The sequence below is a fragment of the Delphinapterus leucas genome, chromosome 1 (genome assembly GCF_059928025.1).
Source record: "Delphinapterus leucas isolate spDelLeu-1000000601 "Yukka" chromosome 1, BTC_Dleu_Yukka2, whole genome shotgun sequence".
NCBI classification, from domain to species: domain Eukaryota; kingdom Metazoa; phylum Chordata; class Mammalia; order Artiodactyla; family Monodontidae; genus Delphinapterus; species Delphinapterus leucas.
This window is the reverse complement of record NC_143129.1, coordinates 117,293,721-117,312,621: the sequence shown is the minus strand read 5'-3', so window position 1 is coordinate 117,312,621 and position 18,901 is coordinate 117,293,721.

The window sequence follows — 18,901 nt, the reverse complement described above, 5'->3', positions numbered from 1 at the left end:
GAGCCAGTGGAGGCACAGTTATGCTAAGTAGCTTTCTGAGCTTACTTGGCTGGTAAGTGGCAGCGTTGGGTATCGGACCCAGGCACTTTGGCCCCTGAGCCCATGCTCTTCATCAGAAGTTTCTTCAACTCCCCTGAGAGGGAATCTAGAGTTTAGTTGAATGTCTGGCTGAGGATTGAACAACAGGGACATAGTGACCCTGTGGCCAAGGGGTACAGACTGGACCTCCAAAGTTAGGGAGTCAGAGCCAGACCTTAGGAGATTCACAAAGCCGGGTGGGAGTGAGTGTGTCCGCATTGGCAAGGGAGCTCTCTAGGAGTCCTAAGTCTGCAGGAGAACTGATACTGGGTTGCATCAGCCATAAACTTCAGTGTGGGCAAAAACAGAGGGTGGAGCTAGAACTACCACACCTGCTCAGACGGCCACCCGGCACACTTACTGAACGAGGCACTCCCAGCTATCGCCACGGCAGAGACCTTTCTAAGGACCAGCCTAAGATCAGCAAGATGCAGACCCTTCAACCCAATTCCACAAGCTCCCAGAACCTAGCCAGGTGCCTTGTGGGCGAAGAGCAGGGGAGGAAAGCAAATCTGAAGGGCTGAGCACTCACCCCCTCTAGCCTGAGCCAAAACAAAACCACTGAAACTCACAAAACATGAGATATTTTGCACTGGAAAGTTTAAAATAAAGCTATTTTTAGCTGCAGCACACTGAGGTGGGAGGCTCTTGAGGAAGATTAGATCAGTTATTGGAAATAAAGAATCTACATTTTCTTGGAACATCTGAGCGTAGTGTGAATACAAGTGAGCTTACAACTCCGAAGGACTCCAAGAGCCTGGCTAGTGAAACACCTCGGAATATTTATTAACAATTAGGATGAGGAAATGGACAGCACACTGATCTAATTTGTGGTTGATGCAAAGCCGAGGGTTACAGTGAATACATCAGGTGGCAGAATTAAGATCGGAAAACCTAGCCACTGGCTGGCCCAGTAAGCCACGTCCAGCCAGAGCAGGTTTAACCTGGGTAAAATCAACTAAACTAAGGCTCAAAAGACCAACTGTACAAGAACAGTGGCTGTCTAAGTGTGTCCAAATATTTGAAAGTTCACTCTAGGGAAGATGGATTAGATCATGCCATCTGGGGAAAGAAGAAGAATAACCATTTCTTGAGCCCTTACTATGTGCCAGGCATACATACCATCTCATTTAATCCTGTAAAGTGTGTAGTATTATTTCTGTCCAATTTATGTAAGGAAGTTGGGGTTCAAAGCCCAAGGCCACACAGCATCCCCAAAACATGGCAATCACCTTGAAGGAAAATGATTCTAATAGTCAGAACCATCCTCTGAAATTTAGCTCATCTCCCGTTACTGGAGACAGAGTGTGACCACCTCCAGGCTGGGATGGGGGAGATACAGGAAATCTGAGGCCATCAATCAGCAAGACTCCTTCCTAATTCTGAGGTTTATGACTCCATCTCTGAAAATTTGCAGAAACTGTGGTCCTTGTGTTAGATTCAGGACTGTTACCACAGGAAAATACAACCCCAAATCTCAGTGTCTTACAACAGGAGACTTGTATTTCTCAGTCGCGGGTCTGAGGGCCAGCTGTGGCTAGACTCCAAATCAGGGTCTGGCGGGCCTCACTTTGCTTCTTATTCTGGGATGCGAGTTCAGGGAGCAGCTACTAGCTGGGTGTGCTCTTCACACAAGGGCAGAAGCTCAAAAGCACATGTAAAGCCTCTGTTCCAATGTGAGCCTCATCGTATTTGCTCACTCTGTTCTCGGCCACAGCAGAATCTGTACCTATTCAATAGCCTGCGTTTGAACCGTAGAAGAGTTCAACCATTCCCTTGTTAGAGCAGAAAATCAGTTCTTAAGAATTATCCATAGCCCTGTGGATGGTACTACTCCACTGAGATTTTGTTTCCTTTTATTTTTCTGGCTCATTTTGTTTTGCTTTTGCTTTACCTTCAAAAGAAACCAACAGAGGCAATGGCAACCCCAAACCAATCTGAAATGAAGGTATGAGTGAGGTGAATAGAAATGTTCCAAATCTCCCCACAGCTTCCATGCTACGATGACAGGGTAGAGACAGTTAACATGAATGCATCTTTAGCTAGGGATGGTTATTATCTATTTCTTTAAACTTTGGATACATCCCTCACACGTACTCAGGGTACATTTACAAGCACTGCTGCAAAAAGAAAAAAAAAAAGATTGAGAAAGCTGTGTTATCTATTTATCTCAGGGGAGATTTATTTCATTTATTTATTTGTTTATTCCTTTATTTATTTGATTTATACAGCTGGGTCCAGCACAAGCCCCTGGGCACCCTCACATCAGTTAAAACCACAGATAGAAGCAGAATGCTGAATACAAACAAAATCAACAATTAATGGACTATCCCAAACTGTGAAGTTCTTTGTCAGAACCTTCAAATCATTTCTCCCCACTAACCCCCTTGGGCAGAAGGCTGGGTTAACAGATGGTTAAACAATGTTAAGAGAAGACAAGACAACATTAGTACCAGATGGAGACTGGAAGAAAGACTGTGCAAAATCCACTGAATAATTCATTGATAGCACTATAGATTGAATTCATGGACATGGGGCTGGAGTTGGACGTATCAGTAACCTGGTGGAGGTGAGGAGACCCCCAGTTCTAAAGATGGAAGGAGAAGAGGCTGAGGATGGTGAAGTAAGAGTCGGACACTAAATAAAATTATGTGCACTGTAACACCCCATCCTCTGGACTTATTGGGAGTCTGGACAATGTGAATAATCCCATCTGAATTGTTATTTCACTACAGGTACAATCAGGTTTTTGACTAAGCCCCACGTTGGCTTTTCTTAATCACATGTTACTGAACCTGAGTATATATAGCTGCTATATACAGGCGTGGTATCTCTAAATGGGGATCAAGAGAAGGCAGGCAATTTTGATCTTTGGTACTGTGTATGAGTGAAAATTTGTACTATGAGATTAAGCAAAACCTTACAGTTTTTGTTATTTTTGTTGAGATATGATGTATTTACAGTAAATACAAAAAGCCTGAATAATAGGTCAATAAATTTTAACTTATACATCTTGTAATCACCACCAAGATGAGATTATAGAACATTTCCCGCATCACCAAAGCCTCCCTCATGCCCCTTCCTGGTCAATATTCCACCCCTAGAGATACATCACTATTCTGATTTCTGTCACCAGAAGTTAGTTTTGCCTATTCTTGAACTTCATATAAATTATACACAATATGCATTCTTTTGTATCTGGCTTCTTTCACTCAGCATCTTATCTGTGTGACGTATCCATGTTGTTGCATGTACTAAAAAAGCACATTTTTATTCCTATGCAGTGTTCTATTATATGAATACGCTACAACTTATTTGTCCATTTAATTGTTGATGGCCATTAGGGTTGTTTTTCTGTTTTGATGATGATGGTGATGATTTACAGAGCTGCAATGAAACGTGTAGAATATTACTTATAGTACAGGTACTATACTACAGTATAGTCTTTGGGCATTTAACTAGGAATAAAATTGTTGAGTCATACACTCAGCCTCAATATAGATTGTCAAACAATTTTCCTAAGTGGTTGTACCAATTTACACCCCTGTTAAAATATATATGTTCCAGAAATTCCCTGGCTGTCCAGTGGTTAGGACTCCGCTCTCTCACTGTCCAGGGCCCAGGTTCTATCCCTGGTCAGGGAACTAAAATTCCACAAGCTGTGCAGTTCGGCCATAAATAAATACATAAGCAAATAAATGTTCCAGCTGCCAGTCTGTTTAGCTACAGCAATTGTGATATGTAGTGGCATCCCATTGTGGTTTTGATTTACATTTTCCAGATGATATCATCTGATTATTTTATAACCCCATTGGCCTTTCTGATATTTTCATTTGTGAAGTGCCTATTGGAGTCTTTTTGCCCAGCTCTTCAGTTGCTTGTACCATGATTTTAATTGAATATGTAGGAATTTATAATATATCACGAATACAAATTCTAGTTGAGTATATGTATTGTCAATCTCTTCTCCTTGTGACTTGTATTTTGTTAATGTCTTAATGATGTTTTTGATTAAACGAAGTTTTAAACTTTATTCAAGTCCAATTTATCAATCTTTCATTTATATGGTTAGTGCATTTTGTGTCTCCTTTAAGATATCACTGCCTATCCCAATATTGTAAGATCTTCTGTGTTTTCTTCTAGAAACTTTACTGCTTTGCCTTTCACATTTAGGTCTATCCATCTCAAAAAATTATTTTTCCATATGGACATCCCATTGCACCCTTTACTGAAAAGACCATCCTTCCACTCCTGAATTGCAGTGGTGCATTTGTTGTGGATTAGGTGGCCATAGACGTGTGGGTGTGTTTCCGGATTTTTTTACTCAGTTCCATTTTTCTGTTTGTCCACCCTTGCACGAACACCCACACTCAAGTCTTGATACTGTTAGCGTAACTTACACTCCCCTAATTTTAATATCTATATATGACTTATGAGGCGCTAGAGAACACCTTGCTTCCCCAAGTAAGATCTCTAGGAAAGATAAGAAAGGAACTCCAGCTCAGAACTATTGCTTAGGAGCACATGGGTCAAAGGTCAAGGTCTCCATTATGAGGTCCCTGGAAACAGCTTTGCCTTGCAGGGCCTTTTCTTTGAACAAGCTGAGCCAGCTCTCTGCTAAGCTACCTAAAGGAAGAAGGAAATGTGCCTCCAGACCATCTAGATTTGTCTGTCATCACTCCCCACTCCTGACATTTATTTGTTTATTAAATTATGTTACTGTACCAACATTTCTTGAATGCCTACTACACAATTTATCCTCCACCAAGCCTTCCAGATATAAAGTTACACAGTGTTGTCACTGTCATGAAGTTCACATTCTCATCCACAAGCACAGGATAGAGAGATCTGAGTGTGATGATGGGCAGGCCTCTCCTATCTTTCAAAGTACAGCTCAAAACTCCATTCTTCTAAGAGTTCAGATGTATTTCTGCCTTGTAAATTTGTAAAAATAATGAGTGAGTAATTTTTTTTTTTTTTTTTTTTTTGCGTTATGCGGGCCTCTCACTGTTGTGGCCTCTCCCGTTGCGGAGCACAGGCTCCGGAGGCGCAGGCTCAGTGGCCATGGCTCACGGGCCTAGCCGCTCCATGGCATGTGGAATCTTCCCAGACCGGGGCACAAACCCGTGTCCCCTGCATCGGCAGGCGGACTCTCAACCACTGCGCCACCAGGGAAGCCCTATTTTTAAATTACTTGTTGCATTTCTTGTTTCTGCTCATTTTCAAAGCAGATGTATCTATCATTGCAAAATTTAGAAACATTCTAAATATCCAGTAGGAAAGGAATAGTTAAATAAATTATAGTAAATTAATGAGATGGAATATTAATGTAACCTTAAAAGCGATCATTAAAAAGACCAAGTAGCAAAACGGAAAAGGGATTCAAATTGTGTACATGCAAAAATACTACTATTTATGGACAAAACTTGGTGAAAATGTAAAACATGTTGCCGTGGGACTTCCCTGGTGGCACAGGGGTTAAGAATCCGCCTGCCGGTGAAGTGGACACGGGTTCGAGCCCTGGTCCCGGAAGATGCCACGTGCCGCGGAGCAACTAAGCCTGCGTGCCACAACTACTGAACTTGAACTCTAGAGCGTGTGTGCCACAACTACTGAAGCCCACACACCTAGAGCCCGTGCTCTGCAACAAGGGAAGCCACCGCAATGAAAAGCCCGTGCACCGCAACGAAGAGTAGCCCCCACTCGCCACAACTAGAGAAAGCCCACGCGCAGCAACAAAGACCCAACACAGCCAAAACATACATACATACATACATACACACACACATAAAATTTATTAAAAAAAAAAAACATGTTGCCATGATAAAGTTTTGGCAAAACACAGTTGTTTTCTCTTAAAATGTCCTTTACTATTCCTGTTTTTATAATAAATGTAAACCTAGGAGAAAAACAGAAGTCAATTTTTCTGATTTCTTTCCTTTTCCCATATATATTTCCACTGTATATTGATATATACATAAAAGAAGCATTTTTCTTGACTTGTGTGAATATGTGTATGTCAGTTCTCCAGTGAAAATAGTTCCCATCAAAATGAACACAGGAGTGGGCTTCTCTGGTGGCGCAGTGGTTGAGAGTCCGCCTGCCGATGCAGGGGACGTGGGCTCATGCCCCGGTCCGGGAAGATCCCACATGCCGCGGAGCGGCTGGGCCCGTGAGCCATGGCCGCTGAGCCTGCGCGTCTGGAGCCTGTGCTCCTGCTCCGCAACGGGAGAAGCCACAACAGTGAGAGGCCCGCGTACCGCAAAAAAAAAAAAAAAAAAAGAACACAGGAGCAGTTCTACTAAGAACGAGGTGCAAAGGAATACATCCTGGAGCCTTGAACTTAGGTACTGAAAATTCTCTTTGTTTCTGTGCTTTCCATTCCTAAGAATGCAGTAGGTAATTCCAGCATTTCTTTTGAACACACCTACAACGGACGGAGCTACCCCGTAGTGAGGGCCTCCCAATCAAGCCAGCACTCTGACCTCTCCTGCCCGTGAAACTAGAAGCTGGGCTCTGTGGTGGTGCCATGGGAGAAGAGGACCGGGGAGCTTCTGCCCCCGCCTGTGGTCCCGGCACAGGAGGGAGCGCTCCTAGGGTAGCTGTCCCGGCCTCTTTCCGCGGCCTCCCTCCTCTCCATAATGAGCACTGCAAGATCTGGAAGGGGGAAGGGAGGTGCCGGATCTGGGCATGCAGGCATAGCCCTGCCCCCTCCTCCCCTCTCGTTGCCCCGCCCCCGGTGTATTTATAGGAATAGGCTTTGTCTCTGTGGGGTCAGTCTTCCCCAGCCTAGTATTGGTAGGGGGATAAATGGGTCTAAATCTGTTATTCAGGATGAAGCAGCCTAGCATGTTTACATGCCACACTTTCCAATATCAATTTTATCAGTAATAACTGATATTTTGGTTTCCAGTCTCTTATGCTTTTGTCTTATTTTGGGTGGTGCTCAGAATCATGCAGAGGAGAAGGATGCTATTTATTGGGCTCCCTTGAACTCTGTTTCCCATCAGTGACTCAGGGAAGCTGACTCCGAGACAGAGACCAGTGTACAAGAAGTTGATTAGGGAATGCTGTTAGGCTATCACCTGTGGTAGAAGAAAAGGAAGCAGGGTTGGGCAGAGCGAGAATCTAGGCAGCCAACCAACTTTATCAGGCATAAACACCTCAGCCAGCTATGTGAGGCGCTCTGGCCCTCAGATGGTCCCTTTGCAGTTGTCCTGAGTTATGACAAGGAGCTGGGCCTCTAAACCCTGGCTTCCCCCCATGGACCAGGTATTGGAATCTAAGGAAATGGAGTAAGCTTGATTGAGACAGCTCTTTTCAGCCACGGACACTTCACGGAGCGGGCTGTTGCCCGGGGCCTTCAATCGGCAGACCTCCCAGAAGCTGGGGGATAGTCCTCCAGTCATGAAATGAGGATCTGGATGAAGCAGAGGGTCCTCCACAAACCCAAACAGGTTCCATGGGCTGTAGGTTCTTTCAACTAGCCTAGTGTTGGGCAAACAGCTTTTTTTTGAGGGGGTTCAAGAATATTTTCAAGATCACGTGGCAGATGTGTATGTGTATTCAAGTTCTTTCGGAATATGCATGTATACACATGTACACGTACACACACATTTTATTCCCATGTTATAGAACCTTTGAACTCTTAAGATGAGTTGGCAGAAATTAAATTCTAATGAGGTCCTCAAACTGCCACTGTCAGTGTACATTTGGTCATTCATTTGTTCCACGTGCTTTTATCAAGTGACGACTAGGTACTATGAATGGAGATGCATGGGGGTATACACAGCTCTTGCCTCCATCAAGGGTTTAGTCTCTCAGCTTAAATATTTGGTCCTAAATGAGGTCTTCTTAAAATCCCAAACTACGTTACTCCTCTGATATATGTTCCTGTATGTGATGTACTTCTTCATACTAACTTCACTGTCAATACTTTTAAAATCATCTATCCCTTCAATAATCATTGCTGTTGGAGGCCATATCTGCCTTATTTGCCACTCTAACCCCAGTGCCTTAGAATGGTTGGCACACATTAGGTGATTAATAAAACTTGTTGAAGCAACAAATGAATAAACAAGCTAAAGAAATGTGTCCATCATTATGACAGATTAATATGTGAATGGTTTTACAACAAAGGAAACCATAAACAAAATGAAAAGACAGCCTATGGCCTGGGAGAAAATACTGGGTTGGCCAAAAGTTTCCTTCAGTTTTTAGGTAAAAATATAAGACATTTTTCACTTTCACCAAAAACTTTATTAAATAATGTACTCACCCTTTTGTTCCACTACCTTCTGCCATTTTTCAGGCAACCTCATAATTCCATCTTCCCAAAACTTTTTATCTTTCTGAGCAAAGAACTGTTCCAGGTGCCTTTGACAGTCTTCCAGGGAATTGAACTTTTTTCCATTAAGATAATTTTGTAAAGACCGAAATAAATGGAAGTCTGAAGGTACAGTGTCTGGTGAACACGGAGGATGAATCAGAACTTTCCAGCCAAGCTGAAACAGTTTTTGCCTGGTCATCAAAGAACCATGTGGTCTTGCATTATCCCTGATGGAAGATTATGCGTTTTCTGTTGACTAATTCTGGATGCTTTTCGTCGAGTGCTGCTGTCAGTTGGTCTGAGAGCAGTAGTTGTTGGAGTTAATTGTTTGGTTTTCCTGAAGGAGCTCATAATAGAAGACTCCCTTCCAATCCCACAATATACACAGCATCACCCTCTCTGTATGCAGACCAGCCTTTGGTGAGGTTGGTGGTGGTTTATTTAGCTTGCCCCATGATTTCTTCTGTTCCACATTATTGTACAATATCCACTTTTCATTGTCCATCACAATTTGTTTTAAAAATGGAACGTCTTTGTTATGTTTAAGTAGCGAATCGCATGCAGAAACATGGTCAAGGTTTTTTTCCCTTAAGTTATGTGAAATCCAAACATCAAAGGGATTAACATAACCAAACTGGTGCAAATGATTTTCAGTGCTTGATTTGGATATTTTGAGTTGTTGGCTATCTCCCGTGTGGTATAATGTTTATTTTTCTCAATTAATATCTCAATTTGATTGTTATCAACTTCAACTGGTCTACCCAACCATGCAGCATCATCCAGCGAGAAATCTCCAGCATGAAACTTTGCAGACCACTTTTGACATGTTCGATTAGTCACAGCACTTTCTCCATACACTGCACAAGTCTTTTTTGTGTGCTTCAGTTGCGTTTCTACCTTTCTTAAAATTATAAAGTATAATATGCTGAAAATGTTGCTTTTTTTCTTCCATCTTCAATATTAAAATGGCTACACTAAAATTCACCAATTTTGACAAGTTGTTTTTAAATGCACGCTGATATGACAGCCGTCACATACAATCTAACAAAATTTTTTCCAATGAAGTTAAAGACAACTAAACACTATTAGAGCCATCTTACAGAAAAAAACGAACAAACTTTTTTGCTAATCCAATATTTGCAAACGATGCGGACTGACAAGGGCTTAATTTCCAAAATAGACAAACAGTTTGTACAACTCAACAAAAACAAAAAACAACCCAATCAAAAGCTGGGTAGAAGACCTGAATAGACATTTCCCCAAAGAAGACACATAGATGGCCAAGAGGCACATGAAAAGATGCTCAACATCACTAATTATTTGGGAAATGCAAATCAAAACTGTAATGAGGTATCACCTCACACTGGTCAGAATAGCCATCATTAAAAAATCCACAGATAACAAATGCTGGCGAGGGCGTGGAGAAAAGGGAACCCTCCTACAATGTTGGTGGGAATGTAAATTGGTGCAGCCACTATGGAAACCAGTATGGAGGATCCTTAAAAAACTAAAAATAGAGTTGTCATAGGATCCAGCAATCCCACTCCTGGGCATATATCCAGACAAAACTATAATTCAAAAAGATACATGCACCCCCTATGTTCATAGCAGCACTATTCACAATAGCCAATACATGGAAACAACCTAAATGTGGTACCTATATACAATGGAATACTACTCAGTCATTAAAAAGAATGAAATAGTGCCATTTGCAGCAACATGGATAGACTTAGAGATTATCATACTAAGTGAAGTAAATCAGAAAGAGAAAGACAGATACCATATGATATCACTTATATGTGGAATCTAAAATATGACACAAATGAGCACATGTATGAAACAAAACAAACTAACAGACATAGAGAACAGACTTGTGGTTGCCAAGGGGGTGGGAGTGTTGGGGAGGGATGGACTGGGAGTTTGGGATTAGCAGATTCAAACTATTATACATAGAATGGATAAGCAATAAGGTCCTACTGTATAGAATAGGAAACTATATTCTATATTCTGTGCTAAACCATAATGGTAAAGAATATGAAAAAGATATATATATATTTTTTAAATTTATTTAAAATTAAAAAAAAATTTTTTTTAATGCGAATGGGTGCTGTCCGAGGGACACAGCAAGGCTTCCCAAAGGGAAAGAAGTTGGAACAGGCTCTTGGCAGCCATATAGGAGTCTGCCCAATGGGCAGGGTGCAGGGTATTTGAAGGAGGGGGCAAGTACTCAAGTATATCAAGTATATCAAGGCAAGTATATCAAGGCCTAGTAGGTTTAGTGATCAGTTTTAGATTCAGTGTGGCCAGTGCATTGAGCGATGAGGCTGCAGATATAGGTTAGCATCATGAGCTGCATGAATTAAACATTTCAGGGGAGACAACTGGGAGTCAAATGAAAGAGACCATGGGCAGAGTCAGAGCCAGGGGAGTGAAATACACAAAAGCAGGAAAAGCACAGGGTACATCCGTTGATGCTGCAGCCCTCATTTCATGCAAGGCAAACCTCTAAATATACTAGGCATCAGTTCAGAACAAAGGGCAGAATGACAATCTCTGAAAAACCAAAATGGAATGGCCTAGGTCTGATGCCCTGTAGCAGCACCCACGCACCTTTCCTTGCCAAGGCAGGAATCTAACCATCATCTCCATGAAGATTCCTCTTGCATATACCAGAGAAAACTTCTTTTTTTCTTTACTTGAACCTAAATTATTTCCTAAATAAACAAGTTCAAGAGGTGATGAGCAAGAAGTTTGCTGGTGGCAGCCAGGTAACACAAGGACTTGGCATGATCCAACCTCTGCACAAGCAGATTCAGAAGAAAGTAAGAAGCTGGCAGGTCACAGAGTGCCCTGGGAGAGCTCTCTGCATCAGGAACCAAAGAAAAATCAAACATGCCATGGCTCACCATAAACAAGGCACAGCAGCCCCACATCCGAGGGGCCGTCGTTAACTCTTAGCCATGCACACAAGGTGAAGGACTGGGGAAAGCAGAGGGAGGCAAAGGAGAGAACTTGGAACGCCTCAGGGAATGGGCTAAACCTCATAATTTCTCCAGCCATGGATAATGAAAGTTGAATCTTATTTTTTCAAAAGTGTTTGGCTAAATGATAATTGATTAAGTTTAGGGTAAATCATGGTTAAGTATTTTAAAAATATTTTTAGTTTAACATTATAATTAGATACTTGTATATATGATAGAGGTACAGAGAGAATTAACTCCAGTTATCAGAACTGAGTCAAAATAAAACAAAACAAAATTTAACAACACTGTGGTCCTTGATCATCATGCTCCAAATATGATTTTTAAGAGTACATTTTTCATGCCATTTTTAGAAACTCCAGTCAATTCCTAGCTCTAGGCTTCTGGGGGTCCTCTCTCCTCTTAGCTTATATGCCCTAACTTTTTTTTAGCATAATACTTGTATTTAATTTTTTTTAAATATGTATTTATTGGAGCCTCCATCCGAATCATTTTTGTTTACTCACACAGTATCTGATTCAATATTTTTATTTTTGGAATTATAGCCAATGAAATGGCATAGGGGGTGCCAGTTTTGGAACCTTAGCAGAACTCCCTGTAATGATTAAATAATACGCTGTCACCATATTTATAAAACAGAAAGTAGAGTAAATTCCTTGGTTGAAAGTGGGACTTGGGGTGAGGAGAAGTGGGATGCACCAGGAGCCCCACTCACTCAGGGTCCCTTCTCACTCCAGAAAGGCTTTTGGATCCCTCGGAATCCTCAGATCATTGTCTAGAAAACACTGATGTGGCAGCGAGAGGCCTGAACTAAGAATCAGAAAAATCTGGTTGCAGCTGTGATTGTGATTATGACTGTGTCACTGACCTTAACCAGACTTTCAGCACCTCTGAGCCTGTCTTCCCCATGTGAAATAACCGAAGTAGAATAAGTAACTCGAAAGTTTGAGTCTAATGAAACAAATCTTAGTATCCTGAGAACCAAAGTTCTTTAATTTGGATAAATGATGCCTCTTTTACTAAGAGCTTATACATGAAAATCAGGGCTTGTCAGAATGTTTCTGATCTCTGATTTATCCTTAGTTTCATTAATAAAATCTCCCCTTTTTTGCACTTTAAGATTATTTGAAACTGAATAGTTTACATTCACAATAGCCAAAGCATGGAAACAACCTAAGTACCCATCAGCTGATGAATGGATAAAGAAAATGTGATAGATGATAGATAGGTAGATAGATAGGTAACAGAATATTATTTAGCCATGACCAAGAAGAAAATCCTGTTCGTTTATGACAACATGGATGAACCCAGAGGGCATTACACTAAGTGAAATAAACCAGAGAAAGGAAGACAAATAGGCATAGTATCACTTATATGTGGAATCAAAAAAACAAAAACAAAACAAAAACTCAAAGAAACAGAGAGTAGAAAAGTAGTTGCCTGGGACTGGGGGTGGGGGAAATAGGGAGAGGTTGGTAAAATACAAGCTTTCAGTTATAAGATGAATAAGGTCTGAGCATCCATAATATATCATGATGACTGTTGTTGATAATCCTGTTTGTATAATTTGCCAAGAGAGTAAAACCTAAATGTTCTCATCTCCCAAAAAAAGTAAATAGGTGAGGTGATGGATATGTTAATTAACTCAATGAGGGGAATCTTTCACAATGAATACAACATTGTACACTTTAAACATATTACAATTTTGTCAATGGTACCTCAATAAAGCTGGTGGGAGAAAATCAGGAACTACACAGTTAGAATCCTATTCTTGAATGTTTTCCAGTTCTCTTAAACTCTCTTCCCTTTCAAAACATTGCTGTAGAATTCTGCCTATCTGCTCTCTCCTTTAAAACGCCAGTCCTCCTGAAGTCCAGGCCCAACCTCTTCCCTCTCGGTTATCGCGTTAGGGTGACTTGGCATGGACATGTCTTTCGCTTAGTTTTTATCATTTCCACTTCACCAACCAATTTCCCCTTGTCATGCAGAATTAGGACCAGAGTAACAGTTTTCCCTTTGGCTTTCTCTCCCCTCTAGGGGAAGAAATTATCAGAATTGTGGCTTCCTTTAGTCATGTGGGCAGCGAAGCCCAAACCCATAATCTCCTGGGGTTTAGAGAGTTTCACTGACCACCCCTTATCAGTTGAACGGGAATGAAAATTGGCCAATTTCTAACTCTTGAATTCTCATCAGGACAAACCCATTAGAAGCATTAGCATATAGAGTGGGGCTTGCAGGAGTCACTCAGCTGCTGTCCCCTTGCCCTCAGGGATGTACTATCGTTTTGTCATGCAATGGTCCGCTAGCCCACCTTCACTTGGTACCTCTTGTGCAACCTCTGTGATGTCTAGCACATTTTTTTCTCTTAAACACAGGTGAATGGGGGCAGATAAATCTGTGACATTTAAGAGAGATCCTCAAGTATGAAAGATGGTGATGATTTTTCACCATGTCTTATTTCTCATCAGCTCCTCGTGGTTCCAAATGGAATCAACACTTGGGTGTCCCAAATCACTTCAAATATCCCATGTACAAAATCAGTACTAGCTCCCTACCAAAACAGTTTACTTTCCCAAACTCCCATTTATGTAACTCCTGTTCTCCCAGCCTTCCTGGCTAGAAAATGTGGAGTCACCTAAGCCTTTTCTCTCCTCTATGATCTTTTAGTTAAAACTCATCTATTTAGGAATTGGTAATAGGTCATGGGGAAAATCCACCACTTAAAATCATTCTTTAATCATGATTTTAAAATGTTAAAAGATGCAAAGTGAAGTGAAAGCTGGGGAAGGTTTGAGGCACTAGCGTGCATTTTGAGTGCTTATTTAGCTTCTCATGAGTTCCAACACTATCTGAGGGTTAAAGAATGGTAATTACAGAGGTTGCATGATAAAATGGCTTCTTGGAAACATTTTTGAGTGCCCGTTTGTTAACTGGTTTTTCTTTCTGTGCCAAATGCATTAACAGTTGGTCATAGTTTAAATATAATTAGGTGTATATTCAAGAGAAAAGTAAACGTTTCGGAAGGTTTTTTGTTTTTTGGTTTTTTTGTTTGTTTGATTTTTGCGGTACGCGGGCCTCTCACTGCTGTGGCCTCTCCCGTTGCGGAGCACAGGCTCCGGATGCGCAGACTCAGCGGCCATGGATCATGGGCCCAGCTGCTCCGCGGCATGTGGGATCTTCCCGGACCGGGGCACGAACCCGTGTCCCCTGCATCGGCAGGCTGACTCTCAACCACTGCGCCACCAGGGAAGCCCCGTTTTGGAAGTTTTGACCCCGGTTTTCTTAGAAATTATTATTACTAATTATTTTCTCCAAATTTATATTCCTAACATGCTGTGCAAAGCCACAGGGACTGCCTGGCATCTGGTCTGATTGGGGGACTTATAAAGGAAATAGCACAGGAGCCGGGATCCCAGCTAAGCTTCATGGTGCTCAAGTAAATCTGTGCGAACCTCCCGCTATATCTTTCCAATGGAATACTGAATTATTCTAAATCTCACGCTGTGACAGGTTTACAGAATAAAGAAGAGAAAAAAACCAACCCAGGAGCAGCAGGTAAAGATGGCTATAGAGAAAGAAACCACATAATGGATCCAGGCGTTTTTCTTGCTGCTTGGTGTCCCCGGGGGGAAGCTTCAGGAAAAGCGAAGCCTCCTTTGGTTACTAAGCCCAAATTCAGATGCAGAGTCATGCGCTCCATGGGAGACAATGCAGATTTACTGAAGTAAACTGAGGTTCCCAGGGCTGGAGTAAAAAGTGGACTTTCTTTTACGAGAACGGTGGGAGTGAGAACGGGGGCCATTTGAAATAGCAGAGACCTGATGGAATCCTAATTGCGGGGCTCAGACTAAGATTGGAACGAGCAAAATTACTTTCAAGGCCCAAAGGGAGGGTGTCTTTATCCATCACACACAGCCAGACCCCACACTGGGCAGATTGTGTGTTAATTCCAGAGCTGTGCCACTGCACCCAACAGACATTTTTGTGCCAGATGAGATCTTTAAGAAATAGCTCCATTTATATGGGCCTTAGTTTATTTATTTATTTATTTATTATGTTATCTGTAAGGCAAAATACTGGAAAGTCTTTTTCGAGGGGGTGAGGAGGATTAATTTTTGGACTTGGTTCTTTCCTCTGTCATTGTGGCTAGTTAGAGGCAAAATCTGAAACTGCAGTATCTGTTCTTCAAAACCTTGGAACTGATTTCCTATGTGATGATCTATGGCATGTTTTTCTCAGCAGTGATTGCATTCCTCTAAGAGACAAGCCATGCCTTTAGAAGTGATTAACCTGTTTGTACATTAAATCTATTTTTATTAGAATCAATATGGACATTATGTTAGGTAAAGCTCTGTGGGAGGAACTTGAGAAAATTTATGATCCAACAGAAGAAACCAGATTTTAGAGGACAGAGATCAGTTCTTTGGTTCTATTATCTGGGTTTTCTGTCTTGTTTTGTTTTCTTGGGTTGTTTTGTTTATTGGTTGGTTGGTTCTTTCTGTTTTGTCCCCCAAGTGACAGTGGTAATCGCTGCTGCTGACGCTCTGCCCAGATTCCCTTTACTGAGTCGGTCCACCCATCACAAGATGCTGTGATTTTTGTCTCCCGGTGATTGACAGCTGCCTCCACCCCCTTTCCAGGGATTGTCCTTAACAGAAAGCAGCCCCCTCACCAAGGACATTATACTCACTGCCCCCCACCCTCGGGCAGCCCACAGGCAAAGACTTGCTTTGCAAAGTATTGTCCTGCCCCTTGCTGGACAATTCTGTGGAGTGACTGATGCACCAGAACCCCCTTCCCTCCAGTAGATCAGGTGGCCAAGGCTAGACTTGCTCTTTCCCCTTTCCTGTCTTCATTCTGTCACAGAGTTTTTCTAAGAAGCAGACTCAATAAATCAAGGGCACAAGATCTATGTCACAGACTGCTCCTTGGAAACCCAAACGAAGACAGGTGCTGTTTTCTTCTCTGTCCTGTTGTAGATTTATTAATCTCTATAAAGTAAGCAGATCGTTTCATGAGGATGATTATTAACTCTTTAAAGGCTCCCTGATATGTCAAATCACTGCTTTAGGTCTTGTGGGAAATCACTGTAGGAGGCAGTTCCGGCCCACAGGGCAATAACATTTGATTAGGAAACTATACCAAGATACAAACAAATCAAACGGTAAAATTTAAATAGCTGAAGATGGCACAAGCTATGTCAAGACAGTCCATGATTAATCACCAAAGATATTGGGAAGACAGTTGACACAGAAATTGTTGCTTCCATAAGTCAGACGAATTTGGTTCCATTTTCTTCCATTTCTTACTGGCTGTGGAAAAGGACACAAGCTGATTAATCCCTCTGGGCCTCAGTTTTATCAGTAAAATAAAGGTTAAGGACTAGATAATTCCAAGATGCTGAGGTGGCTGTTTTGAGAAAAGGACAGAGTGCATTCGAGGCAGAGTGAGAACATGTACAGAAGAGTAGAAACAGGGAAGTGAACCCACGGGGACGGCTGGCATTGGGGTATTTTGTTAGAGCATTCGTGGGAGATGGTATTCTAAGGAGCTATATGGGAAAGGGTTTAATGCCAAGGTTAAGAAATGCGGAAACCCTACCCTATCAAATAAAATGCAGTCTCATTGGCATGGCAAGGATGGCAACTAGGCCCTTCCTTTCGCTATTGTGAACCCTGTCTGCCTTTTCCATAATCCCCAGGATACTTGCATGTACTCTACGTAGCCATAATGAACTCTCTGCCGTTTCTGGAAAATACCAAGGCCTATTACACTCTAAGGCCTTTGCACATGCCGTCCATTTGCCAAGAACATAGTCCCCCTCAGTACCCCCATATTAATCCATCTCGTTTCTCAAAGCCCAGTGTAACTGTCATGTGCTATGACACGCCACACCCCCCAGGCAGAGCTGGTCACAGCCTCCTCCGTCCTTTCCTTGTATCTTGTCTGTATCGACAATATCACTTACTGCATTGTATTACAAAGATCGGTTTGCGTACTTTCTTCGCTCATTAGGAGTTTATGTGTTCCTTGAAGACAAAGCTGAGTTTTCTTCATTTTCTCCAATCCACCATGTTACCCCACTTTCCCCACTACATACATATCCACTCTAGAGCAGGGATAACAAACAGCAGGGAGCTCATTTAATCCCATTAGAAGGAGTGAGTCTGAAAAGCATTACATCTTGCATGGGCCCTGGGCACTTTTGCCTTCATGGGTCACTTTGTCCATTAAAAAAGTTTTTTTTAATTATATTTTATAACTGCATTGGTATAAAAATGAGTATATTAATATTCTATACTGAAACTTTTTTTTTGACCTAAAAGTTCATTTTTTTCTTCTGATTTTAAAATAAAACATTTTGTCTGCCCCTAAAAGTACTGTGGACCCCATACCCTACGCCTACCAAGACTAATAGATAATCCAGCCCTGGAATGAATGGACAAATGTATTCATCAATGAAGCTCTTTTTACAGATACTTATCTTTACTTACATAAGGTGATTTAGGTTTATTTCATCTGTTTTGAGTAAGATATAACATATTTGATTAGATATTTATTTGGCTTTATTTTTTTTCTACGACAGTGGTTATTTTTTAATGATAAGTAACATCATGGGAAATTTAATAGAAATGTTCATGTGAAACACTACTCAGACTGTTTTGAATAGCAATTTAAAATGACTAGTCAAAATTATCATTAGGAGGGCACCCTACTGTCCTTTGAATAGAACAAGAGAAATGTATTAAAAATCAAAAGGAAAAATTAATTTCCTAGTATAACATAAGGAACGATTTCAAACAGACTGTGCATTATTAGTTTATAACTACTATCTACAAAATGTCATAAAAATTAGATTTCTGATGGTAGGTAAGGTTTGTCTCCCTGAAAACAAAAGGGTTTTAATAAATATTAAGCACAGAAGTATTGGGGGATGATAAAGATTCACTAATTAAGCATTGAACATGCAGTGATCCATTTGACACCAAAGAATTAAAAACACAAAAAATTGCTTAGCTAAATGCAACTGCTAAGAGAGTTGAACTCGCTCTTTTTGTGCTCAAAAGAATGACAATTCATCTAGTAGAAAATCTTTCTTCACCATTTATGAGTCGTTAGAAATACTGCATATAAGGATGAAACAGGATTTTCAAGACACGGATTCTTAGAAATGAGGCAGGTCCTTAGTGATCCGTTTTCTTTTCTGTAAAGAAATAACGTCTCCAGCATCCCTGGAAAATGTTAAATAACGATGGCTATGATATTCTCAGAGATGGGAAACTCACTCACAAAGCAGTCTGTTTTGCTGTTGTATAATTCTGATTTTTAAAGTATATCCTGTTCATGCCAAGCAAAAAATATACCCCGCTCCTTGCCAAAAAGTACACAAAGATTAACATTTCACTAGTACTTAGAGGAAACGACAGGTAGAACAGAATTGATTTGGTTTCCAAATTAGCAAACTATGTTCTTGGGCACTAAAACACTTTTTTTTTTAAACCTTAAGCAGTTT